Source organism: Loxodonta africana, chromosome 9 (genome assembly GCF_030014295.1).
Source record: "Loxodonta africana isolate mLoxAfr1 chromosome 9, mLoxAfr1.hap2, whole genome shotgun sequence".
NCBI classification, from domain to species: Eukaryota; Metazoa; Chordata; class Mammalia; order Proboscidea; family Elephantidae; genus Loxodonta; species Loxodonta africana.
The window spans coordinates 41654563-41682455 of NC_087350.1; the positions used below are offsets into that span (position 1 = coordinate 41654563).

Consider the following 27893-nt stretch of genomic DNA (forward strand, 5'->3'; position numbering starts at 1 on the left):
CCCCAGAAGCAGCAAGGTGGGGGGCAGATAACTGAGGCAAAGTGGGAGGAAATAGGAGGCAGACAAGAAAAGAAAAAGAGCAGCCAGATAGCTGCATTAGGTTGGTTGACCCAGGAAGGCCTCTCTGGAAAAGACAGACTTTGAACTGAGATCCAGATGTCAGAGAGGAGCAGACACAGGAAAGCTGTGGGGAGAAACTATTTCTGGCAGAAGGAACCCTGGCACCAGCTTGGTGTGTTTAAGGCCATAAAAAAGGCCTTTGTGGCTGTTGTGTAGTAGGAAAGGGAAAGGTGGACAAATATAGAACCAGGTGGTGCCGAGCCCTGTAAGGTAGGGAAAGGAATCTGAATTTATTTTAAGTGCATGTAGAACCCAGAGATCCCTGGAATGTAAGTTCCATGAAAGCAACATAGAGGCAAGAGGTACTGTTGTGGTTTGGTTGTTAGCAGGTACATGTCTGTAACCTAAGAGGCGCTGGCGCTTCAGTGGTAGACTTCTCGCCTTCCATATGGGAGACCCGGGTTTGATTCCCAGCCAATGTGTCTTCTGCACAGCTACCACCTGTGTCACGGGAGGCGTGTGTGTTGCTATGATGCTGAACAGGTTTCAGTGGAGCTTGCAGACTAAGATGGTCTAGGAAAAAAGGCCTGGAGATCTACTTCCAAAAATCAGCCAACGAAAATGGATCACAATGGCCCAATCCATAACCGATTGGGCAACATTTTGTTCTGTCGTGCATGGGGTCCCCATGACCTGGGGGCTGACTCAGTGGCAGCTAATAGTCTTTCCATGACCTATTTTTTCCCTTCGAAGAATGAGAAGAAAACCCTGGAAAAATACATACCAATTTGACAGTGGAGAAAGTGAATTTGAGACATTTCAAATTTACTGTTGATATCTGTGGAAACTCAGTTTCACATCTGGGTTTCTCCACATTGATGAAAACTTGAACTTTAAACCATGCCTTGTTTTAAAACCTTCACTCAAGAAGCAAGCTTATGTGTGTCCTTTTTATTTTGTTGCAAAGTTTGGTGTAATTTCTTATTATTTTTTTTTCTTTTTATTGTGCTTTAGGTGAAAGTTTACAGGGCAAATTAGTTCCTGATTCAACAATTCATACACATATGGTTTTGTGACATTGACTGCAATCCCTGCAATGTGTGAACACTCTCCCCCTCTCCACCCTGGGTTCCCCAGTTCCATTTGTCCTGTTGTTCTGACCCTTCATGACTTCTCATTTTTTATTTTGGACAGGTGTTGCCCATTTGGTCTTGTATACACGATTGAACTAAGAAGCATGTTCCTCACATGTGTTATTGTTTGTTGTACAGCCCCATCTAATCTCTGGCCAAAGGGTGAACTTTGGGAATGACTTCAGTTCCAAGTTAAAGGGTGTCTGGGGCCCATAGTCTCCAGGTTCCTTCAGTCACTATCAGACCAGTAAGTCTGGTCTTTGTGTATGTGTGTGAATTTGAATTTTGTTCAACATTTTTCTCCTGCTCTATCTGGGACCTTCTATGTGATCCTGTCAGAGTGGTCAGTTGCGGTAGCTGGGCACCTTCTAGCTGTTCTGGGCTCAGGCTGGTGGAGGCTGTGGTTCATGTGGTCCATTAGTCCTTTGGACTAATATTTCCCTTGTGATTGGTTTTCTTCATTCACCTTTGCCCCAAATGAGATAGGACAAGTAGATGTATCTTAGAGGGCTGCTCACAAGTTTTTAAGACCCCAGATGCTACTCACCAAAGTTAGGATGTAGAACATGTTCTTTATGAACTATATTATGCTAGTTGAGCTACATATCCCCTCGAGGCCATGGTCCCTAGGCCTCAGCCCAGTAACTCAGTCCCTCAGAGGGTGTGGATGTGTCTATGAAGCTTCTATGGCTTTGCCTTGATCAATTTGTGACTTCCCCTATACCGTGTGTTGTCTTTCCCTTCACCAAAAAAAAAAAAAAAAAAAACCAAAGTTACCACTTATTTACTATCTGATTAGTAATTTCCCCTCCTCACCCCTCCCCTCCCTGGCAACCTTCAAAGATTGTTTCTTTCCGTGTATAAACCTTTCCTTGGGTTTTTTTTATAATAGTGGTCCCATACAGTATTTGTCCTTTTGTTATTTACTTATTTCACTCAGCATCACGCTGTCCAGATTTATCCATGTTGTGAGATGTTTCACAGACAACTTCTTGCAAATTTGACTGGAGGAGATTGTTCTCTAGAATTCAGAACATACTTAGGCTTCAAGGGTGGGTCAAGTTCAGGTGAGAGTGTAAAACCAGACCTCTGACCTCTCCTGAGCCGTGTGGAGTGGGATTGGGAGTGGCTGTATGCACTTTCCAGTGAGGACATCATCAGGGACTGAACAAGGACCCGCTTGTTCTCCGAGAAAAATGCTGTCTTGTGAGCCTTTTCTTTAATAATTAATAAAAGATAAGAATTAAAGGAATAATTTGAGCTATTAAAATTGTTTCCAAATTGGAGATATTTTTCATTGGGACTGTTGGTTCGGTCTGAGCAAATTGTCTGGCAGGGTAAGAAGGAGCATTATTTCCTCTGGAAGGCTGTGGGATGTTTTCATCTAAAAGCAGACCTCTGTTCATCTTTATGCTGATCTTATACAATGAGTGCACCCATTTAGAATCCACTGTGTTGTAAATTCATACTGTTCTTGATTAAATTGAGAGACTGTTCGATTTTCATTGAAAACTGGCCTAGACTGCACACTCTCCTGATTTCGGCCCCTGGGAACTTTTTATTTCATATCCAGAATCCCTCAGAAGCAGTTTGCCAGCATGTTCTAAATATGAGTTACAAATGAGTGGAAATGAAAAAAAAAAAAAATGGATTATGATGATTTATGTTTTACATTTTACATTGCTTTACATATCTAAAAATACATTCACACCTACTTCATGTAGTTCTCGAGATCTCCATGTGAAAGGGAGGAATTACAAGACACAAAGGAAGACTGAGACATAAAGGGATCTACTCAAGGTCACAAAGCTGGAAACAACAAACCCTCCACCCATTTTGTGTCAAACATTGAGCAGGGCATAGGGCTGTGCTCTCCGGGGTTGGGGCTGACCTCTCGTGCATCTGGACAACCAGGGAACCATTAGAATGCAGGTTCCTGGGCCCCACCCCAAACCTTCTGAATCATAGTCAAGGTCAGTCCTTGGCAAAATTGAAGTCAGGAAAGATGTTCTGAGACCCATTGCCTCCCATTCCAAATCTTGTTCTTCCCTTTATGACTTCAGACTTGCTTTCTACTTTCTTCCTCAAAACCCCTCTGAGAAGAGGATGTTGAAGTGTCTTCTGCCTTTTAACAGAGACCCTGTCTTAAGCAAAATGAAAGAGAGGAAGAAAGAAGGATGGGGGAGGGAGGGAGGAAGGGAAGGAAAAGGAAAGGAAAGAGAGGGAAGAAAAGGAAAGGAGGATTTCTTGGAGAAGTGGAGAAGACATTTGGGAATAAAGGAAAATGAGGCCCTCCTTGAATCTATAGAATCACCCTCGTGCCATCTATATCATTGTATGCTGGGTTCAGTGCAGGGTACAGTAAACAAGAGTAAGTAGACGCTCGGCAGAGTCCCAATGCTCACCTACAAGATGTACATTTCAAAACAACTGTAGATTGATAATTTAGGTTTTGGGTTGGGGTGCCTTTGAGCCTCTATTGAATTTATTAGTTTCTGGGCTCTTCAAGCACAATTTGGCAATTTCAGCCAAAAATAAGGTCAGACACTGGCTCTTCCGTGATAAAGCCCGTGCCTTATCTTTCTAGGGGACCCCTTGCAGAGTCTTTGGAGAGGACCCTAGCCCTGCCAAGGGCGTGGACACATGAGCGATGAGATCATTGTCGTAGAGTTCTGTTGCTGCCTGTGCTAATCACAAAGCCAACACATGCCGTTTCTATGGCTGTGACTGCCAAAGCCACAGCTGACGATGAGCTGTTTTCCAAATGGTTATAGAAGGGTTTGTAGTGAGAAGTTGGGAAATCGTATTCCTCATCTCTAATGAAACTTCCAGGGAGAAGTCTTTATCCTGGTGGAACTTTAGTTCATGGGCTCTAGGTAGTTCTCATACCTACAGAAAAACACATTGCAAGAAGATTCTCAAAGGTTACTTGGAGTGAAAAGGTATGAAAACAGGCTTTGGTTTAATTTGCACCAGCCTCAGATGCTCTTATAGCAACCATTGCGAGGATGGCACAGGACAAGACAGTGTTTGCAAGGATGGCGCAGAACCAGACAATGTTTCATTTGTTCTGCGTAGGGTCACTATGTGTAGGAAGCAACTTGACAGCACCTAACAACAACTACAGCTTTTGTTGCTGAATGACCTCACAGGCCAGAAATGTCTGTCAGGGGCAAGTGTCTCTACAAATGAAAGAACCCATGAAACCTAGCTAGAACCTCCCTATTCTTGTAGTGAACTAGGCACCAGGCATGTCAGATTTAATCACCTTTGGAGATGAAGCCCACCATGTATGATTCATTTCTTGGTTTCACTTTCTAGAGATGTTTTTGCTGGAGGAGACATCTGTGACACATGTGAGCCTGGCTCTGCCTCTTACCCCTCTGAGATGGGACCAAGTCAGCTACCCTGCTGAATCTTAGTTTATCATCTCTGACAGAGAGGATGAATTGAATCAGTGCATCCCAACCTGGATGGCACCCCAGGTTCCTGGGACCCACCCCAGACCTACTGAGAATCTCAGAGGCTGAACCCTGGTAATCGATGTTTTTTCAAACACTCTCTAGGTGATTTGGTCACTATATCAAGTGACCTGTAAGGTCCCTCTGGCTCTGATAGACTGTGAGGGAACATCTGTCATATTTATCAGGTTGCCTTTTGGGACAGTAGAACATGGCTAGTGTCAATCATAGTCAACACTGGGTTCCAATTAATTGCTTCATTTCTGTCAAATCCCATGGTTTATTCAATTGCAGAAAGTAGATAATGATCATAGGACATTTGCCTAAAAATCCTACTGAGCCTAGTACTCATGTATTCCTATTATACTCATGAAGAATAGTTGTAATGATGGCCAGTACTCATCTAGTGCTATATGCCAGATACTCTTCTAAGTACCTGATATATATAAACTCATTTGATCCTCACAACTGTAGGTGGTGGCACTTTTATACTCATTTTATAGATGCAGAAACTGAGGCACAGAGAGACTAAATAATTTTTCCGTGGTTCCACAGCTATTAAGTAGTGGAGCCAGGACTTGAACCTGAGCAGCCAAGACTCCAGAACCATGTACTTACTCACTGTGCTATACAGTCTCTTTATGGATGAGTGTATGACACTAGCTTGTCTGCTGTTGACTCTGAATTTCTAGGCTGGTTGACTGAAAGAATACTTGGGCATTACTCAAAAGAGGGCAGCAGAGGGGTCTTAGGTTTGGCAGAGAAAAGTCAGTTTGGCAAACTGAGTTTGAGATATGTTGTGGACATCGGGAAAAGTTGGGTCCCATGTTCAGAAGAGAAGACATGGCTAGAAAGGCACACTGGGGAAACATCAAAGCAGACAAGGAGCAGAAAGTTGAGTGCCAGGAGTACTAACGAGAATAACTGCCATGAGGGCTGCTTTTCTTCCAGTCCACATGGAGGAGGAGCCAGCTAAGGGCAGAGAACGAGCTGTCAGAGAAGTAACAGGAGAGCCAGAAGGTTGCCGTTTCGGGAAACCAAGAGAACACAGAGATTTTCTCAAATTAAGAAAAGATACAGTGTCAAGTGGTAGTGTCAAGGAGGTGGAAAGGTAGATAGAGATGTTAAACATTGAGCAAATGGGACATTATCGGTAGCCTTTCAGAAAGGAAATTCAGATGGCTGGTGCAGCACCAGGCCACAGAGTAATGAAACACTGTTAATGTGCTGTATTTAATTTAATGTCATAACCTACTGGAGGTGATACCTGCAGAGTTAGAGGTTTAAGAAAATCCACATCAAAGTGACTAGACAGCCAGACAGTCTGCACCTTTAAGGTTTCAGTATCTTTAGTTAAGCTGACCTCACTGGTGACGGTAATAACTACCATTCGGTGAACACTTACTGTGTGCCAAACACCTGTTCTTACTGAAGTCCTATCCCCATTCTACAGATCAGGAAACTGAAGCACCGAGAGGTTGTATGACTTGCCCAACATCCCACAGTTAGTACAAGGTAGAGCCCAGATTCAATGTCAGCACTCTGGCCTTCAGACTTAATCACCACACAGTATTGCCTCGTTGTGCTGCCTGTCACCTGCTTGCTAGCTCAGGCAGCCCTCTTCATTTCTCGAACCTCATTTTTGTTCATATATGCAGCTCCTTGGTGTGGGCAGACTGTCCTAAACCTGCATGCTTTAACCCTCCCCGGAACATTTCCATACAAAGATGGAGTGGGTGTCATTTCTCACCCCCTGGATTTTCCCCTGCCAGCCATAGAAGGAAGAGATGGTTCGGGCCAGCACTTTGTCTCTCTTACAAACAGCTCTCCAGGGACAGCCTTGGTCTCACAGCCATGCTGGATGCCACCCATTTTCTTAGCTTAGCATGTATATTACATCCTCTCATTTTCTTGCCGAGACCTGGTAACACCAATCTGCAGGGGCAAAATGGGCTGGAATTTATGCCAGGCTTTGTCCTGGCTTAGAGAATAAGAAAAAACCACTTGCAATTTCAGGAGACATTACAAGCCACCAGTATTAACTGCCAGATCTTATTTGGGGAGAGAGAGGAAGAGGCAGTCTGGTAACTAGGACTTGGTTTTCCACAAGACAGACGGGGCTTTGAGAGCAAGATGTCAAGGAAAGACTGTTTTCAGTTCAGTATTTGATTGCTTGTTTTTGAGGGTTGGCAATCTGTTTCCCCCCTCCCCACCCCCTTCCTAATGTTCTAGAGAGTTCAGGTAAATTTTCACACAGAAACTCAGAATAAAAATCTTTGTGTTTGTCAGTGAATTTTGGTGGCTGTGCAGACAAAGAGTAGAAAAATTGCTTTTTATGTCATTAAGCAGAACATAATCCATGAGTGTACGTATGTGTGTGTGTTATACACACAGGGGCAGCCTAAGTGCCTCTGTCAGTCTGAATAATTAGGTCAGAACACATCTATTAAAACCTGGAATTTAAGAGATGACCATGTGTCAGGCTCAAACTTTTCCACAAAGCAGATTTTATTTTGCAATCAGGTAAAATTCCATCTTGACTTTTCTGCTTGTCCTAATCTAAGCACAGGGGAGATGGTCAGGGAGCCTGTGTTTTAATAACAGAGAGTTTTTTATGCTCTTTGAGATGATGGTAAATAATGAGGCCTTATCTTTGCATAGCTCTCGACTACGTTTAGCCAAGCCCACCCACATTAGTGAGCGCTTACTATGTGCCAAACGCCGATCCTTACTGAAGCCCTATTCCCATTGTATAGATCAGGAAACTGATTTTGTCTGAGCCTCACAATATGAGATAGACAGGGGAGAGATTAAGACGTTCTTTGTGGGTGAGGGGATAGATACAGGGAGGTTAAACAGTTTGCACAAGGTCACACAGCTAGTAAATAAAAAAAAAAGGGCTAAAATGGCAAATACATTCATAGTACTATGAGTCTCATATTTCCATTTCTAATTTATAGAGATTTTTTTCGCCAGTTGCTTCAATAGTCCTCTCAGCCTTCACAAACAACTGTTGGGTAATCACTCAGAGAGTATACGCTTCTAAAATAATGTACATGTTGTGGGTTCTTTTTCATGAATGTAGTTTTTCTTACGGTTTTTTAAGATACATCTTTCCTTCTCTTACCACCAGATGAATTCCTTGAGAGTATAAACTAACACTGAAATTTCTTTTGAATTGCCTCAAAGCAGCAAATATTGTGCTTGTTACAATATCTGTGGGCTGATGGAGTTTTGTAATTCAGTGCAGTCCTCAGAACCCCCTTAGATAAATGGGAACCGAGATGTACGTGGTGCCTGCCACATGCTGAGTACTGGACTTTTGGGGCTGCTCTACAAGATGCATCTCAGTTAACTTTCACACAGTTAACTACCATGGAGGTAGATGTTATTTATCCCTGTTTTTGTAGATAACTAAGTTCAGACACTCACCTAATAGGTGGCGGTGTTGGCATTTGGACCCAGCTCTTATGGCTCTGACACATTTGCCCCTTTTCCTCTTTGTAATGTATCTTCAAAAGCACAGGCTGAAAGATTTTGCTAAGAATTTCTTATGGCAAACCTGGAGCACTATCCTCTCTTTGTGTCAGTGAATCCCCCCTCAGCCTAGGTCCTTTTCTGGCCTGAGTCACAGGTCACCCTCTTCTATCTGGATCTGCCCTATTTCTTATCCCTGCCTGATTCTACCTGCCAGAACCCTCCCATCTTTCTTAGCTCACATCTATCTCAATCTAATACAATCAGCATTCTTGCCTTCCTTCAAATTATTACTGCGTCTAAGAAAGAAAAGACTGAAAGGGGACTTCTCGAAGATAAAGAGGGTTCTGTTGGACCCTCTTTTCCCTGTTTGTGTTGAAGTAGCGTCTCAGAAATACTCTTTATGGTGGCCATTGCCTTAAATAAGACTCGTCTAAACGAGGGCTTTTCCTTCTCTCTCTTCCCAACCTGCCATCATTCTTCATCTCTAAGACAAGCCGTTTTGATATTTGAGCGGTAATAGTGCATATGGCTTATAGTTCTGCTCTTTGCTCCACCCACCCTCTTTCCTTTTGAGTCATTTGATGCTGGTATAGATTCAAAATTTCCTTTCAATTAAAAAAAATAGAGAGTAAAGCAGATGGATTAAGATGTACCGTATCTGCTGTGGGTGCGTTCATTCGTCACCGTAGCGGTTTCCGCCTTGGCAAACACTGCTATTTTTCACTACTGAGTTTGCAGCCAACAGTGTCCATCATTGTAATTAAAAAGACTTTGTGATTTCTTTTCCAAATACAGCACTAGGTGTTCTTGGGGGAATACCACTGCAGAGAAAAAGGGTGAGTTGTAGGGCAGTTTTTGGCACAACACACTTCCAATTAAGTAAGTGTGATAATCTGTTGTGATCCAAGGAATCTAAAAATAGTAGATGGGCCTTTATTCCGCCCTCTGCCACCTTGTTAGCGCTAATATTTTCTAGATATATTCTAATAACAACAACAAAAAAGTAGCTAACCTTTATTTAGCTCTTATTATGTGCCAGGCTGGGCTAAGTGTTTTACATACACGACTTCACTATCACCCTATGAGAGAGCTACTGGCATTATCCCTTAACACAGTTAAGAAACTTGCCGAAGGTCAAACAGCCGGTAAGAGACAACCCTGAGCTTCCAGCGCGGTCTGACCTGGAGCCACGGCTCTAACCACTAAATAGTACCACCTCCCATGAGACACTGGATGGCACGAACAGGATAGTTTTGGTCCCATGAGTGTTTTATTTTAGCAAGTCAAAAGTTAAAACTAAATGCTTGGGGGAAATAGAAGAAAACATGCAGTTTTATTTAAGGAGAGGTACCACTATGTGTTGTTGAAAGTATATAGGGTAAAGCCTAGCTTTGAAGGTTGCAGAGAATGTAACGTAAAAATATAATTTGTTTATTCACCCGTCATAGCCGGAAGTGTGGATGCTGTGGCTGCTTCTCTCTTTTTTCACAGGAGATGATCACAGAATAAACTCAAGGCTGAATTTTGAAGCAAATACAATTCTGGTTGGAATTGTGGGGTTTCCTTTTTTAAAAATTTCTGAATGGGACAATATGATTTGATTTTTTAATTTGCCCATTTACCTTCAGGACAGGACATCTCTTTTCATCTGCTTTTTCATCGCTTGCTTTCTTGTCCTTTCATCACCATGTGTCACTTCTTTAGGAAGCAGCCTGGCGTGTTGTCTTAGTTATCTAGTGCTGCTATAACAGAAATACACAAATGGATAGCTTTAACAAGCAGAAATCTATTCTCTCGGTTTAGGAGGCTAGAAGTCAAAATTCAGTGTGCTACCTCCAGGGGAAGGCTTTCTCTCTCTGTCGGCTCTGGGGGAAGGTCCTTCTCATCAATCTTCCCCTGGTCTAGAAGCTTCTCAGCTCAGGGACCCCCAGTCCAAAGGATGTGCTCTGCTCCTGGCTCTTCTTGCTTGGTGATAATGTTGTCCCTCTCCTCTCTGCTTGATTCTCTCTTACATATCTCAAAAGAGATGGACTGAAAATACAACCTAATCCTGTAGATTGAGTCCTGCCTCATTAACATAATTCCTCTAATCCTGCCTCATTAACATCATAGAGGTTAGGATTTACAACACACAGGAAAATTACATCAGATCACAAAATGGTAGACAACCACACACTGGGAATCATGGCCTTGACAAGTTGATGCACACTTTGGGGAGGGGTGGGGACACAATGCAATTCATAACACATGTGAACAGAGCAAGGAATTTAGTTGGACAGACCTGGGTTCAAAAACCAACTTTCCTCCTCACTTGCTGTGTAAACTTTAACTTCTCTAACCATCACTTTCTTTACCTGGAAAAGTCAGCAATTCAGTAAAGCCTACCTCTTTAGTCTAAGCCTAAAGAGTTCTTGTGAGGTTTAGACTAAGTAACAGATAGGAAGCCCCTATCACAATGCCTGCTGTCCTGCCAACCAACCAAGCAGTTGCCATCGAGATGATTCTGACTCATGGCGACCCCATATGTTGCAGAGTAGAACTGTGCTTCGTGGGGTTTTCAATAGCTGTGACCTTTCAGAAGCAGATTGCCAGGGCTTTCATCCAAGGCACCTCTGGGTGGTCTCCAACTGCCCACCTTTTTCCTGGCCTGCAGTAGGTGCTAGTATGTTCTAATCTCCTCCTCTGCTTTCCCTCTCTCCTGCTCCATTGCACTACCGTTTACCTGCACTTGTTTTTGTTAATCCGAAATAATTCTTTGCTAATGGGCAGAAGAGAAAGAGCCCCCTTTGGCTACACTGATATTCTTGAGGGAGGCCAGTCCATTTGCTTGCGTACATATGCTTTTACAGAATGAGTTGAATATAAAATCTAGTGAATATGAATGTGGATTGTGTGTGTGTGTGTGCAGTTGTTAAGCCTGCTGGCAGGAATCTTTGCCTGTATCCTTCCTTCACACTTAAAGGGACTGGGGATCATGGGTATATTTCTAATGGTTAGATGAGTTCTCTGAGAATTTTCACTCAATCATTCCTTCACTGAGTGCTTACCATGTGCTGGGGACTCTATTAAGTGTTGGGAATACCACAGTGAATGAAACAAACCGAACCCCCTCATCTCATAAAAAACTGGTTGCCGTCCGGTCAACTCTGACTCAGGGTGACCGCAAGTGTGTCAGGGTAGAACTATGCTTGCTATGGCTTTCAATGGCTGGTAAACTAGCTTTTTGGAACTAGTTTACCAGGCCTTTCTTCCAAGGCACGTCTGGGTGGGCTTGAACCTCCAGTCTTTCAGTTAGCAGCCGAACAGTTTAACTGTTTACATCACCCAGAGACTGCCCCTGACCTCATACAGCTTACAGTCCCCGTGAAATTCATTTTGATGATAATTTAAAAGCAAACTGAATGTAAGCATGTTCTGAGCTCTCTGTGTGACCACCATGAAACTGAAGGTTGCCGCGAGGTTTCAGCATCAACAGTGACATGTATGTCTGTTAATCCTCTAGTACCGAGCAGGTTTTCGTTAATAGTCAGTGGCTTAAAGGACAGAGGGGAATTTAATCATCAGTGATGTCTTCCAGCCAAGGCAAGGCCCAAATGACAATATGGGGCAGTGTTTAAGACAATGAAAACTGCATGTAGAGTGTGAATAGAAAAAAAGTGGGTGGAGAATTGAGTCATCACACAATATACAATAGAATAGTGAGGCCAAACGTGAAAGAACCAGGCTACATATGGAAATTTAATTTCAACAATATATTACACATCAGATTCATTAATGGGATTCATTTGGATTTTATTAGCTTTGGGGATTTGTTTATATTATCAGATATAAATTTGTTCTGATTTTATAGCTATATTAGAGCTTAAAACATAAGGAATTTATACCCTTATAATGATGTTATTTTGGTTAGCCCTGGGGACGCCTGAGATCACTTTTTTCTGTAAAGGAGGTTAGTACCATTATTCAAGTGCAGAAGCATTGCTCCAGAGAAAGCTTCTCTTCAGGTAGGAAGTTCTTTGGAAATATGAATGAGGTAGCCAAAACTAGTTACAGCTTTGATTTATCAAAAAATAAGAAAAGAGCCATGAAGAAAGTTTGTAGCTATTGATTTTACCCCCAAATGATTCTGTGTTATGTTTTGCACTTGTGACCTATTGCTTTGGTGTTAATCATGACTGAGTTGTCATGCTTTCAAGTATTTAATTCTTTTAAAGAAAGAAATTACACCAGGCTCTTCCTTCCTTGCCGTGCCTCCCATTACGCACTTGTGTGTACACATGTACACACACACACACACACGCATGCACACACATAGAATCATTGACCTGTAACCTCTTCTGACTAACTGATCCTCACCACTTATGTATTTTGGACCCCTCCTCATTAAAAATTCCTTTGTATAAGATTGCAAGATTTGTCTTAAAACAGCTTTTAGCATTCAGGGTTACTTGAGCCTATCAAGGGAGCATTACAGAGCAATCATAAGAGATTATCTCTTTATAATCATTAGCACTTTCTACTATGTAATAGAGCAGTGTCTGTTCTCCTTTTCCAAATTCTAGGCTGTGCAATGGGGTGGGGCAAGCAGTTCTCTGTTGCGACTTGGTCTGATGTCCCTACATAAGGTGACCGTACATCTATCGCTTTTTGTCTGGCGCTGTCCAAGTTGATGTCTGCTGTCTCACCTTAATTGTTAATAGTACCCCATTTCACTCTCAAAAGCACCTCATTTGGTTGATAAATTATAAAGTCATTCAAGTTACACAAAATACTCTGGCCACATGGGCCTACTAGATGCACACAAAGAGGGTATTTCGCAGACTCACTTTGATCACGAATTACTTTTCTTCTCCTACTATAGATTTGTGTTTGAATCTATATAACTGATAAATGTTTGTGTATAAAGATATAGTGATATCACGTACTTGTGAATAATGTCTCTCTTAGGGATTTCAGCAAGTTTATGATAGAAACGGCAGAGGGCAGTCAGTTTGGGACTGAGCTTCAGCAAAACTTTTGAAGTGTGAGTGATCAGGACATTGCACATATTGTCGTTGTTGTGTCCCGTTGAGTTGATTCCGATTCACAGCGACCCTATAGAGGTTAAATCCTGTAAATCCTGTTATTACAAATAACCTAGGATTTATACACATTCTTCCGTATAAAAATTAATAGTGGAATTGCGTTATTGTGTTCGGCCTAAAACAAACGTGCCATTGACTGAGCTGCAGAAGCTTTGGTTGTAGCATGCTATTTTAGGTGACAATTTTGCTTTTGTCAGAAACTTACTATTTGGTGTTAAATCTGTGGCTTTAAAAGCTTGTAATTAGGCTCAGATGGTTGATTCCTGGCAGAAGACATGTGGATACAAGACAAAAAATACTTTCTGACTGTTCTGGAGCTGACTCTCCAGTTTGCCCATAGCCCAAACCATGCTTCACCTCCTGCATCTTGCTCTTCAGATATTTGGTTTGCTCCTCACAACCTTCCCAGAAGGAACAGGAGGAGGAAAGAAGGTGGAAACTCCCACAGACTAGGAAAAGAAAGGAAACCCTGGTGGTGTAGTGGTTAAGAGCTACAGCTGCTAACCAAAAAGTTGGCAGTTTGAATCCACTAGGTGCTCCTTGGAAACCCTACGGGGCAGTTCTACTCTGTCCTATAGGGTTGCTGTGAGTCAGAATCAACTCAACGGCAATGGGTTTGTTCCCCCTCCCCCACACTTAGGAAAAGAAAAAAAATTGAAAGATGATTAAACCTGTTTTGCCCATTTTGGGGTTCCATTTGTGTGTGTATTGGGGGGGAGGTTGGGTTATCTTTTTTGTTTTCAAATGGAGTATATTCTGTTTTCTTGCCTGTATGTCCAGATCACTAAATTTGTTTGTTTTTAATTTTGTGAAATGATATAGTCACTAGAATAAAAACTCCATTAGGGCAGACTCATTGCCTGTTTCATTCACCGATCTGTCCCCCAATGCCTCACACAGTGTTGTTATTGTTTAGGTGCCGTCGAGTCAATTGCAACTCATAGGGACCCCGTATGACAGAGTAGAATTGCCCCATAAGGTTTTCTGGGCTGTAGTCTTTACAGAAGCAGATTGTCTAGTCTTTTCTCCCGCGCAGCCGCTAGGTAGGTTCAAACCGCCAGCCTTTCAGTTAGCAGCTGAGCACTGAACTGTTGCATCACCAGGGCTCCTTTAGAGTAGAGTAGATAGTCAAAAATAATACGAGTGAATGAATGCCATAGAGACAGGGACTTGGGGGAAGGATGGAGAGTGACTGCTAGTGGGTACAGGTTTTTGGGGGGGGGGTGTGATGAAAATGTGCTAGAATTAGATGATAGTGATGAATGCACAAGGAATATACTAAAACGTACCAAATTATAAACCTTAACAGTGTGAATTGTATGGAATGTTAATTATAAGTATTTTTTAATAAAAAAAATGAATGGATGAGTTAGTTATATACCTTACACTTAAAAAAAAAAACAGTTGCCATCGAGTCTATTTCGACTCATAGTGGCTCTATAGGACAGAGTAGAACTGCCCCCATAGGGTTTCCAAGGAGCAGCTGGTGGATTTGAAATGCCAGCCTTTTGGTTAGCAGCCAAGCTCTTAACCACTGTGCCATGAGGGCTCTGCATTACACATGGTTGGTGCATAATAAATATATCTTTTGGGTGAATGAATGATTCTTCTTCTATACCAAAATAGTCCAAGTAAATGTTTCTTTCAAAGTACACTCTGTGTGACTCTGGGACTTGATAGTTATCTGGTTAAATACGTTTGGATTTCAGAAGTTTGGGGTTTACCATGGGAACTGAGTGTTGTTTGGGATTAGTGGGAGTTGAAACACACTTTGGAAACCATAGTAGGAGTCTCTCTGGGAGAGTAGCTTTGTTTATGAGTCAGGGATAAGAGTCACCGCCTGTCTGTTGGGATTGTTTGACTCTAGCACTACCAAAAGAACCAGCAGAGTGATGGCTTTTGAATATATTTTTTAATATTAGAGGAGAGGGACTTCTGTCAGAGGTAGTTTCAATTCAAATCATTCCAACTCTTTTATTCTATGCTCTTGTGAAATCTGTTTAAAAGTCCCTATGAATCTGTTACTCTTCTGAGAGCAAAATCTATCAAAACAGATTAAGGCTCTCATCTGAAACATTTGGCTGTTCTGTGACAAATAATCTGGAAAGATTTCTCAGAAATCATGTAATTTAGCCACTTAATAGTTGCCAACAGGTGGTTATATAATCATTCAAGTCAGCAAAGGCGGGTTAGGAAGGTAGGGATGGCTTTACATCCTCTTCAGCGCAAGGTCAGGCAGAGTTCTGGGGAAAAGAAAGCTTGTGATTTCAGGTGATTTTCCTGTATCTTCTTTTCTCTGAGATAATATGAAATTTGTTTGAAAAGCATGTTTACTGTTATGTGGATATTAAGTACTCTTATTTTTACTGTGTCTGAAGAACTATCTTTGGAGTACTAAGAAACTGACCATGGTTAAAAATTTTTGAACATACAACTAGGTGGTTCCCAGCTACCACCACCGAATGTTCTGACAGGGATCACAATAGAGGGTCCCAGTCAGAGCTGGAGATAAATGTAGAACAAAATTCTAACTCACAAAACAAGAACAGAATTACTAGTCTGACAGAGACTGGAGAAACCCTGAGAGTATGGCACCCAGATACCCTTTTAGCTCAGTACTGAAGTCACTCCTGAGGTTCACCCATCAGCCAAAGATTAGAAAGTTCCATAAAACAAAACAAGACTAAATGGGCACACCACCCCAGGGGCAAGGACGAGAAGGCAGGAGGGGACAAGAAAGCTGATAATGGGGAACCCAGGGTTGAGAAGGGGATAGTGTTGACATGGCATGGGGTTGGCAACAAATGTTGCAAAACAATATGTGTATTAATTAATGAGAAACAAATTTTCTCTGTAAACCTTCATCTAAAGCACAATTAAAAAGAAAAAAGGCAAAAGGCGAGGTACAGAACAACATGTAGAATGTCAGGAAAAAAAATATGTGCTCATGTGTTACTATGAGTGGGTACACGAAAAAGCATAGAATAGGTGCTTGCAAGAAGGAGTGGAGGAGACAGAGACTTTCTTTTCACAAAATCACCTTTTACTCTTTTTGAAGTTTATACCATGTACGTGTGTTTTCTAGTAAAAAAAACCAAACAGATATAATTTTAAAAGTTAAAAGAAAAAATCTTTGAGCATATTGGTGGGGATCTTTCTGTAAGGTACCAGTCCTTCCATGCCTTCAGCAGAACGTGCCAAACAGAAGAAAGCCTTTCTTCGATGACCAAGGTCCATGTTGTACTGTAAATGTTGATTGGCTCCTCCACTAAATGGCTCTGTGCTGCTTCATGTAATTCCACTGCCACCACTCATTCAGCTGTCACTTTTCAAGGTGCCTTTGCATCCCCTTCTAATCTGCTAGCTCTAGGACAATCTAAGGAGTAGGGTAGATAGAGATGGTAGACATTGGGCAAGTAGGACATTATCGATAAACTTTCAGAAAGGAAATTCAGATACCTGGTACAGCACCAGGCCACAGGGTAATGAAACACTGTTAATGTGCTGTATTTAATTTAATGTCATAACCTACCGGAAGTGATACCTGCAGAATTAGAGCTTTAAGAAAATCCACATCAAGGTGACTAGACAGCCAGACAGTCCCCACCTTTAAGGTTTCAGTATCTTTAGTTAAGCTCACCTCACTGGTGACAATAATAACTACCATTCGGTGAACACTTGCTGTGTGCCGAACACCTATTCTTACTGAAGTCCTATCCCCATTCTACAGATCAGGAAACTGAAGCACTGAGAGGTTATATAACTTCTCCAACATCTCAGTTAGTACAAGGCAGAGCCCAGATTCAATTTCAGCTCTCGGGCTTCGATTCTGGGAGGTAAATAGAGCCATTCTTCAGACTGCTGACAGCTGAGCTCACCTTGGAATGTATCCTTAGGCATCCTGCTATTATCCTTTACCACCAGTCCAGTGCATCTGGGGCATCTAACCTCAGAGTGGGTGTGGCTACATTTTGCCAGAGACTGGTGAACTTCTAGCAGCTTTAATCATCTGGAAATAACCTGTGAACTCCCAAATAAGCAAACAAACAAAAAATACCCTTGACTAGGAAGAGAAAGAATTATCACAAAACCCACACCCTTTATTGCAGGACTGACATGGAGCCACCCTCAGTCTGCTGCCAATGGACAAAAAAGTGTATGAATGAGACAGCCACTAAAATATGTCCTCAAAGAGTGACATAGCCCCGAGCACTGGAGAACAGGCTGGACTAGATAATCTCAGAGGTCCTTGCCATTCTAACAAACTGTGATTCTATTAATAAGCCAGAAGGCAAAAGTCGAGAATGAGGTAGATTTTCTTCAGTATGCTTTGAAGTCCCGGATAAGCACAGATTCCCATGGAAACCAAAGTAGAAGAGAAAAGAAAGGACATTGAAAATATTAAATACCAAGTAATTCTTTGACTTGCTGCCTGCCTGGCGTTTAGTGTTAGATCCCAGGCCAAAAGGCAATGGTAGAGAAGGTACCTGGGCACTCAGTGGTGACTTCTGTCTGAAGTCTTTTTGAGCCTCAGTTTTTCACCTCCTTCTTGCCAGGATCACCACCTAAGAGTGAAGCAATGTGTGTATGTAGAACCTCTATTTTATTATCAACAATGGTAATAATGTCGTTGTGGTTAGGTACCATCGCATTAGTTCTGATTCATGTCAACCCTATATGTTACAGAGTAGAACTGCCCCATAAGGTTTTCTTGGCTGTAATCTTAATGGAAGCAGATCACCAGGCCTTTCCTCCAAGGTACTGCTGGGTGGGTTCAAACCACCAACATTTATCAGTCAAGCACAAATCCACTTGTAATAAAAAAAATAGTTGTCATTAATTGAGTGGTGTAATGCCAGGTTTCATACTATTTAATACCATGTTCCTCATTTAATTCTTAAATTAAATTATAGTTGTTATCATATTTGGCAGAGGAGGGAATTTAAGCCCAGAGAGGTTAGGTAATTTGCCTACCTCTCATACAACCAAATTATGATCCTGGCCTCATGTCAGATCCCAAAGTATTTACTCTTAACCACTGCATCCCCACTGGAAAGTATTATATGATCGGCTTAGGTCATGACTGCTCATGAGAAAAGAGCTAAAAATGTTAGGTGGGAAGTTTTTCAGAACTCTTTGGGTTACTAGTTTGATGAACCTTTCCTATTAGTGTGCTCTTCCCAGGAACCCCAATCACATTATCACCAGGAATCCTCAATCATATTACTATTACATATCATTATAACCTCAATCATATAATAATCATATCCTATTATTATCCCCAACCATATTCACCACCACCACCCTTCTTCCAAAATGTCATATAAATAATTTTATATCATTCTCCTTTCCTTCTCTCACTCCTGATTCTTCTCCCATTCCTTGGTTACCTTTTTTGACCACCCCATTTCATAGGAAAGGAAACCCTGGGGGCGCAATGGTTAAGAGCTATGGCTACTAACCAAAAGGAAGGCAGTTCGAATCCACTGGGTGCTCCTTGGAAACTGTATGGGGCAGTTAGTTCTCCTCTGTCCTATAGGGTCACTATGAGTCAGAATTGACTCAGTGGCAATGGTTTTTTTTTTTTTTTTCTGCGGGGGGTCCTATAGGGTCACTATGAGTCAGAATTGACTCAGTGGCAACGGTTTTTTTTTTTTTTGTTTGTTTTTTTGCGGGGGGTTTCATAGGAAATAGTAAACGTAAATAGATATGGAAAACTGTTCTTCCAAGGGCTAGTTTGGCATATTGGTTCACACCAGAGGAGACGTGGATCCTAGGATTTGATTTATACACCCCAGTTCCTTGTGACTTAAAGTGTGGTCTGCAGACCATCAGCCTCAGCATCACCTAAGAGCTTAATAGAAAAGCAGACTCTTGGACACTGCCCCAAACCTACTGGATCATAACCAGCATTTTAAAGACCCCAGCCCCACCCCCAGGTGATTTTAGTCACATTAAAGTTTGAGAAGCGCTGCCCTTGTCCATTGCTGCAGCCATGATACAGCATAGAAAATTCCAGAGGCTGTTTACAAGGGCACAAGATGGAAGAAGACCTAGAGCCTGTAGCCAAACTTAGGGAACTTTTCCTCAGTGAAAGTAAAAAACATCTGGAATCTAATACCAGAGGCTCTAATGCCTTCATAGCTGCACAAATGCAATAAAGAAATACATTCAATTCAACTTGGAAACTATAGAAAGTTAAATAAGAGTTGGATAATAAGGTCATGAAAGTCATTTAAGAGAAGCCATTTCAGAGAGCATCACTGAACACATTTCAATTTTCTTTCTTTAAGTAATGAGTCCTTTGGGGATGAAAAGAGCCCATAAAACAAAAGATTTCCTTTTTGAAAAGTAACTTTGTATTTTATTTGTTTAATATGTTTTTCTTTTAATCCTAGCCTTCTTAATCTGCTTTGGCTTTCATTGGAGTCAATAGGAGCGTGAAAGAATTGACCTCATTTAAAATTTCCTTTCAGCAAATGGTCAAACCTTTGTTTTCTGCTCCATTATTTTCTAAACTGGTGCCTAAAAATAAGGCTGTGCTTTAGGCGTGTGCTTGCCATTTTAACCTCCTGTAATTTCCTCATCCACATATTACATCTGTTTTCTGCTTCCCCATGAACCTCAGCTCCTCACGCTCTCGGGGTCTGCTTCATGTTCTTTTGACCGCTTGTAGATGGTTGCATGATCATTCTTATGGTTATAATTCTTTGAGGATTTTTTTGGTTGAGATCTAAGCAGGTGAGATAGCACATGCTGCATTTTTCCTGTTAAAGCAATCCCACGTCATACATGCATGATCCCGTGGGTTCTAGAAGGAAAAAGCTATGCATCTGGGGATTGTAAATGACAAGCCCAAGATAACCACAGGTAGGTATATTTATATCAGCCTCCAAATCCTGATAAGAAGAAAGAAATACAGTTTGTTGTTTGACTTTCAATGGGTACAATTTTAAAATTTAATAGAAATGCAGAATTTGGCATTATATGATCAATGCATTCTCTCTGGAAAATATTATAAAGGATAAACACTGTAATGTCAAAAGTGAGGGTCTTCCAACAGTAATAATTACTCTGCAGTATTTGAATGGTCAGTTGCTTTTATGGTATTTTATAGCACTTTTTGCTTGCAGAAGCCTCATTTAATTTGGTAAAATGACATAACATTCCCATGTATACATAAGACCTCAATCCCTATTATTGGGCTAAGTCATATTTACAGCTCACTTTTCAGGCTCAGGACAATTTTATTCTTGACGGTATGAGGAAAAGCTTGTATAAGAAACCACTTCCTCTGGCGCAGAAATGATGAGCGTTTGTGATCCATAATGAAGACATAAAATATTGTGCCCATAAGATGTGGGACCACTTCCATTTCCTGTTTAGCATTCTAACAGGGTAATTTAGGTAAATGGCTTTCTAATTATCGAAAATGATAAATGGACCTATAAAAAAATCTCTCTTACAAGCAAGAAAATGTAACCCAGTATTCTGATACATTCTGTAAAACCCATTTAAGCAACGCTCAAATAAGGTGAGGACTGGGCATTGTTATTAAAAATACTCATCACATCGGAGTCAGTTAGGAAAGATAAGGGTGTTTTGAGGACCTGGCATAAGGCGACTACTTGTATTTGGGGCATTTGAAAGAGGAGGCCGATTGGTCCTTGGCCTTGAGAGCTGTACTTAATTGAAGAGATTATGCACTAAGGCATTTAAGAATATCTGTAAAACACTGGTATAAACAGTTAAGTGCTCGGCCATTAACCAAAAGTCTGGCAGCTGGAATCCACCCAGAGGCACTCCGGAAGAAGGTTCTTGTGCTCTACTTCCAAAAAACTAACATTGAAAACCCTATGGAGCACAGTTCTACTCTGACACAGGATGACCATGATTCAGAATCCACTTGACAATGGGTTTGGTTTTGCGGTTTTGTAAGCCAAGGGTCAGCAGTTCAAATCCACCAGGTGCTCCTTGGAAACTCTACGGGGCAGTTCTACTCTGTCCTATAGGGTCGCTATGAGTCGGAATCGAGTTGATGGCACTGGGTTGGGTTTTAAGCCTTCTATAAAAAAATTGCCACAGAGTCAATTCCAACTCATAGAGACCTATAGAACAGAGTAGAACCGCCCTTTAGGGTTTCCAAGGAGCAGCTGGTGGATTCGAATTGCTGACCTTTTGGTTAGCAGCCAAGCTCTTAACCACTGCGCCACCAGGACTGCGTGAGAGGAAACTATCTATAAAAAAAATGTAAAATGTTTTTATTTCACTGGAAGAGTTTTGCATTGATTGTAGATTCAAGAATTCTCATGAGAAAACCAAATACAGAAGAAACTAATACATATAGAGAGAGATAGAGAGAAGAAAAAGAAAAGAAACCATGTGGAGGGAGAGGGATAGTTGGAAACATTAGGACTTTTGGGGAGCTGTAGCTTGAAAGCCTTTGGCAAAATGGACCCTAATGGGCCGTGCATTCCCGTCCTCCCAGGGCCCTGCTTCTGCCTCAGGAGGGAAGCACAGGAGGGAGTTGTCACCTCCTTCACTGCCTTCACTGTTTTGGGCAGAGGTACAAGGGCTCTCCTGGAGTCATGCAATGATGGGAAAGAATTTTCCTGATGGGGGTCTGGTCAGACTTGCGTTTGGGGGAGGGGAAAGAACTTACAGCCAAAAGCCACCAGACTTCCCTAAGGATTTTGGTCTTCATGTTGAGTTTGGAGATTAAACATGCAGAACATTGCCCAGGCCGCCGATGAGCCCTCTGCAGCTCCTGCCCGCCGGAGAGGAAGCAGGAACCGGCGTTCAGCTGCCTGTGGTCGCCTGCTCCCTGCCCACCCCCACCCTGGAGAGGTGCGGGCTGAGAACTGGGCAGACACAGCACATGCTCTTGTGCAAACAAAAGACCGAAACAATTAGTAGCCACTGGAACACGATGCTATGTCTGGAAATTGAGGGTGATTGTTTCTCCCTCATTGTGTGCAGCATCCTTTTGAGATTGTTTGGGGAGGGATTTTTGTCAGATTGGACAATTGTGATTAATAGGGAAGCCAGCCTGTGTGAATGCATTTTTCTCAGTTGCTTTCCCATCTGTGCGAACAGACCGCTCAGTGCCAGAGCTGCGAGACCTTGAGAGATGAGCTGGTCCAGCCCCATTATTTTAGCTGATGAGCAAAAATAGACCCAGAGAGGGCAAGAGGCTTACCCCACACTGCATAAGGAGTCAGCCCAAAACCAGGTCTAGAACCAAGCCATTGGATACCGTTTCCCCTGGCTAACACAATGCCACTCTGTCCACCATTCAATTCAACAGCTTTTTATTGACTCTTACCATGTCTGCCAGAATGGGGTTTCTAAGATGAGTAAGACATGGTTTCCAGGAGGAACTCATAGTCTGGGAGGGTGAGAGAAAGACAGCTACTTAGATAGCCCGTCTTTTTTTTTTTTTTTTAATTTTAATTAAGACAGGAATGAACACAGGTACATAAACATAGAGGAAGAACACTTGGGCCATTCGAGAAGTTCTGGAAGGAGTCCCTGGCTGGTGCAAACTGTTAACATACTTGGCTGCTAACCAAAAGGTTAGAGGTTCAAGTCCACCCAGAGGCTCTTCGGAAAAAAGTCTTGGCAATCTTCTTCTGAAAAGTCATCCACTGAGAAGCCCGTAGAGCGCAATCCTCCTCTGACACACGTGGGGCCACCAGGAGTCAGAGCTGACTCAGCGATAATGTAAAGAAAGAGTTTGGGAGGAGATGCCATTTGAGCTGATGCTTAAAGAATTAGTGAGGATGAACCCGGGGAAGAAGGTTGGAAAGGGCAGGTCAGAAGAGAGAGCGGCATGAGCCTGGCTGTTCTGTATTTTCTATAAACCAGCTCCCTGTGGTCCTCTATTGAGAAGCAGTATGGTCTTCACCTTTAATTCAGTAATCTCATTTCTCTTAAAATTGTAGAGGGCAATGAGTGTTCTGAATTTTCCTTTTTCTATTTCATTAAGTGGAAGATTGGCCTAAAATGTTTGGCTAGAGAGAAATAGAAAAGCCAGTCCCAGCTTGAATTGCTTGAATCGGATTCAACAAGGATCTCAGATGTTCCTGCTCATGACTTCAGCTCTCTTTGGAAGCTACCTGAACATTTTCGGGCCACTGAATGAGTTTTAGCTTTAGTTGATCTAAAGACTGTCTCGATAACCTGAAAGGCAGGTTTGAAAACCATGGGCTAAACGAGATGCTGAATGAAAGGTGTGTGCTATGACTTCCTGCTCCTCCTTGTTTCCAGGGACTTCACACCCCAAATCTTGTCATTACACACTGCACGCAGCCTTCTGTATAATGCTGTAAATGCCTGTGAAGGGAGAGGGTGAGCCAGTGGATCAGAAGCCCCATGTTACATGGAGCTAAGTGGGCAAAGAGCAGAGAAGATAGAGCTACAGTAGAAGCCTTTTGTCTTTGGGCCTAGCCTCATGTCCTTTGATCTTTTCCCATGAGCTGTAAAATCAAGCAACAAATATTGATTGGGCATCTTCTGAGTACAAAGCATTGTGCTAAGAGCTTTGGGGATGGAAAGAATGAAAAGATACTATCCTTCACCACAAGTACCTTATATTCTCGTTCAGGGCACATTTTGTGACAAGGCCTCATGCCATATAACATAGAACTCTACTACGTATTTACTTAGTGGCCCTGTTACCATTAGCAAATTGCCTTGTCAAGTCTGAGTTTCAGTTTCCTCATCTGTAAAATGGGGACACAACTTACAAGGAAGTGGTGAGATTAAATGACATAATCTATGTAAAGTGCCTAGCATAATGCCTGACATGTAATGCTCAGTAAATATTAGCTGTCATAGTGATCATATCATCATTGTAGGGGAACTAAATTTTGTTGTTTTCATTGACACTTCCACATGGATGTTTAATAAAAACCCAAACCTGTTGCTATGTAGTCGATTCTTGCTCATAGCAACCCTATAGGACAGGGTAAAGCTGCCTCATAGGGTTTCCTAGGCTGTAAATTTTACAGGAGCAGATCACGAGGTCTTTTCTCCTTCAGAGGCATTGATGGGTTTGAACTACTGATCTTTTGGTTAGCAGCCAAGCTCTTAACCATTGTGCCACCAGGGCTCCTTATAGATAGATATAACCTGTTGCCATTGAGTTGACTCTGACTAATAAAAAAAAAAAAAATTTTTTTTTTTTTTTAATAGTGACCCTATAATACAGAACTGCCCCCATAGGGTTTCCAAGACTATAATCTTTAAGGAGGCAGACTGCCATATCTTCCTCCTACAGAATGACTGGTGGGTTCAAACCACTGACCTTTCGGTTGGCAGCCAAGCTCTTAACCACTGCACCACAAGGGCTCCTTAATTTTTAATAGGCAGCTCAGACTTAACATGTCCAAAATGGAAGTCCTAATTATTTCAAACTGGTTCTCTACTCATTATTACCATCTGAGTAAATGGCATCGCCATATAACCAGCTGCTCAAGTCAAAGAATTAGAAGACATCTTTGATTCCCTTCCTGTTCTTCTTCCTTAATTTCCAGCCAACTGACAAGTTTGTGCTGCCTTCAAGATACATTCTGAATTGGTCTACTTCTTAACATCTCCACTGCCACCACTCTCGCCTAAGGCACCATGTCATCTCTTGTTTAGACTGCAGGCCCCTGCCTACCCACCCTTCCATTCCCCCACTAAGTTCCAGTGACACAGGCCACCTTTCTCTACCTTCACCTTGCCAAGCCCTTTCCTACGTCAGGGCCTTTGCATTAGCAGTCCCATTTGCTAGGAATGCCTCCCCACCCCTGCCAATAGCTCCTTAGCTTCTTCCTTTCGCAAATCAGGCCTCTCTTCAAAAGTCACTCCCACAGAGAGGCCTTCCTGACACCCCACCCTTCTCCCCCACTCAGTTTCTTGTATCACAGCACTCTGTTTTGTGCATTCTGGAACATCTCTAAGGGTGAGTTAGTAGGGCCAGCAGATTAATTTATTGTGGGTTAGCAGCTTTTTTATTCTTTAAATCTTCTCCTTCTCTTTTTAGTATTTTAAGGAGCAGATAATTTTACAAGTGCAAATTTATCAATTAGATATGGCATGACTACCTAACATATTATTTGTTGGCTCCCTCACCTAAAAGATTGCCAGCTCCCCAAGAACAGGGACTTTGTCTTGTTCACTTCTGGGCCCCCAGTGCCAAGAAGTGTCAGTCCCATAGTAGCTGCTTAATTAATTTGGTGAATGATCAAATGTGATAAATGAATAAGCAAGTGGACGTTCAATTCTAGTAGGCTTGGATAGCTCTATCTTGTCCATAGACACATTAAACCCAAATGAGAGAATTCATAGGTTTAAGCTAATTGTCTAAAGGCTCCTCTTGATATCCGTAGGCAAATGATGACCAATTCATCTTGAACAGTAAGTGATCATTCCTTTGTTTTCTTGGCTGCTCCAAGAGTAATTCAGGTTTTTATGTCAATTCAAATTTGGTTCTTGTCTTCTAGTTTTCCTACAAGAGAAGAAAAGTTAGTTTGCTTATTTGTGTTTATACTTAACGGGAAGGTTTTTATGTCATAACAAGGATATTATTTCCTCCTTAAAATGGACTTATGGTAAAGTCTGCTAAAATTGATGGTTTACTGTGTGCTTGATACTGTTCTAATTCCTTTACATATATCAATTCATGTTTATAACAGCTGCATGTGGTGTTATTATTATTATGGTTTCCATTTTACAGATAAAGAAATTGAGGAACAGAGAGGCTAAGTAACTTGCCTAAGGTCACACTGCTAGTAAGTAGGAGAGCCAAGAGCATTCTTAACCCCTAAACGCTATTGCCTGTAATGGCACGTCAACAAACAAACATGTAAGTCTTCTATTATTTATTGAGTGAATAGAGAATAGATAAGACATGTTGTCTACTTCATAGGCTTCTTGTGAGGATCAAATGAGTTAATACATGTAAAGCACTTAAAACAGTGCCTGGCACTTGGTAAGCACTCAACAAATGTTGGCCATTACCATCTACCACCATTGCTCACAGTCTTGTCAGGGAGACAAGCCTGGATAGATAACATTGATTAGATCATTATTTGGGATTGATCAATATTTTCTTTCACTGGCAGAACTTGGAAGAGAAGAGCACAGGGACATTAAATGGAGTTTATCTAGCAAACACACAAGAAGGGAATGTGACTCACTGCTGGAGAGATTGCAAATCTTAGCCATTGTCCAACTGACCTGATAGAAAAGCATTTTAAAAGTAGAAAGAGAATGGCTGACATTTGTTCAACGCTCACTGTGTGCTGAACTCTGTGCTAATCACATTACATGGCTATACTGTTTAATCCTGACCACAACCCTTGAAAGTAGGTATTGTTATCCACACTTGGGAGAGGAAGAGACGGAAGCCTGCAGAGGCTAAAGGGCGGCCTAGGGTGCCCCAGCTGCCTAGTACACGTTATAGTGCCTTTAATGATTCACCAGTTCCACACATTTTAACATCAAGATGGTTGTTTGGGTGGAAGGAGGTTGGTCATGAAAACTGCTGCTATCTAAGGCTTTCTATGAAACTCAGGAAATAGTTGGGATGGAAACCCTAGTAATCTTTTTAACTGGGTAATTAGAAATCTCTTTTAAGATGATTTTTTTTTCTTTTAAATCCCATTCACTTGCTGGATAATTTTCTTGAGCTAGCTCTAATGGCACCATTTTAGTATAATTATTTGAGACACAAGAGCTTAAGATAGAATTCTTAAGAACAGTGTCTGGTTGATGAAGGGTAATTTCATACTACAGTAATAGATTTTTTTTTAAATTCCAGTTGTCAAAACCATCAACATCCAGGATTTCTGTACAGGCTGGTTGTATGTTGATTCATTCATTTGCTTGATCATTCATATACTTATCCATTTACTCATTCAAAAAATATATATTGTGAGCCTACACAGGATCTCTTCTAATTGAACATGACAGATTCTGGCTTGCACGGATCTTACCTTACTTCCATAGCTGGAAGAGTAGGGGCAGCAAGCTAAAGCAGGAAATTAGGTAGGGAGAAAAAAAAAAGCTAAGTCTCCAACGAGAAGGAGGCACCAGCCACCAGTCATGGAGCTGGTAAGGAGAGACCAAACTGGAAACAGCCTGAATGGAAGAAGGGAGTAGGGTAGAAGCAGAAAGTGCTTCATAACAGAGAGCAGGATGCATCAGTGATATTTCTCTCATTTTACTGGGGAGGAAACCGAGCTGGAGGATATAGAGGAGGTGAAATAGAAAGCAACATTGAACCAGAGGAGAGAGTAGCAGATGGCTTGTCTAAAATCTGCAAAAATACCCAGTTTACGTATTCTAGCTTACGTATTTCGAGTCCCTGGTTGATGCAAATGCACTCTGCATAATACCCAGCTTACGTATTCCCAGTCCTTGGGTGGTGCAAATGCAGTCAGCTGCTAACCACAGAGTTGAAGGTTCAAGTCCACCCAGAGGCACCTCAGAAGAAAAACCTGGTGATCTACTTCAAAAAATCAGCCACCGAAAACTCTATGGAGCACAGTTCTACTCTGACACACATGGGGTTGTCATGAGTCAGAATCAATCCAAGAGCAATTGGTTTTTTATCTCAAAGTCTGGGGTTTAGTTTGATGGGCTGTGACATCATCATCTCATTGTCTAATTGTCCAGGGTGGCAA

General features: G+C 41.8%; 1 protein-coding gene across 14 annotated transcripts in view; it reads left to right on the plus strand.

The window, feature by feature from the left end:
• The window catches only part of APBA1 (amyloid beta precursor protein binding family A member 1), a 236980-nt gene that overhangs the window by 43594 nt on the left and 165493 nt on the right, over positions 1–27893 (plus strand). For 3 of the 14 annotated variants that reach the window (XM_064291236.1, XM_023544769.2, XM_064291237.1), the window contains exon 1: positions 18860–26071. The exons of 9 other annotated variants lie outside the window; for them this stretch is intronic. The gene's annotated coding sequence lies outside the window, so the exon portion shown is untranslated. Of the gene's footprint in view, positions 1–18853; positions 26072–27893 lie in introns of those variants that run through there. 2 more of the 14 variants (XM_064291245.1, XM_064291244.1) reach the window with 2 other exon arrangements.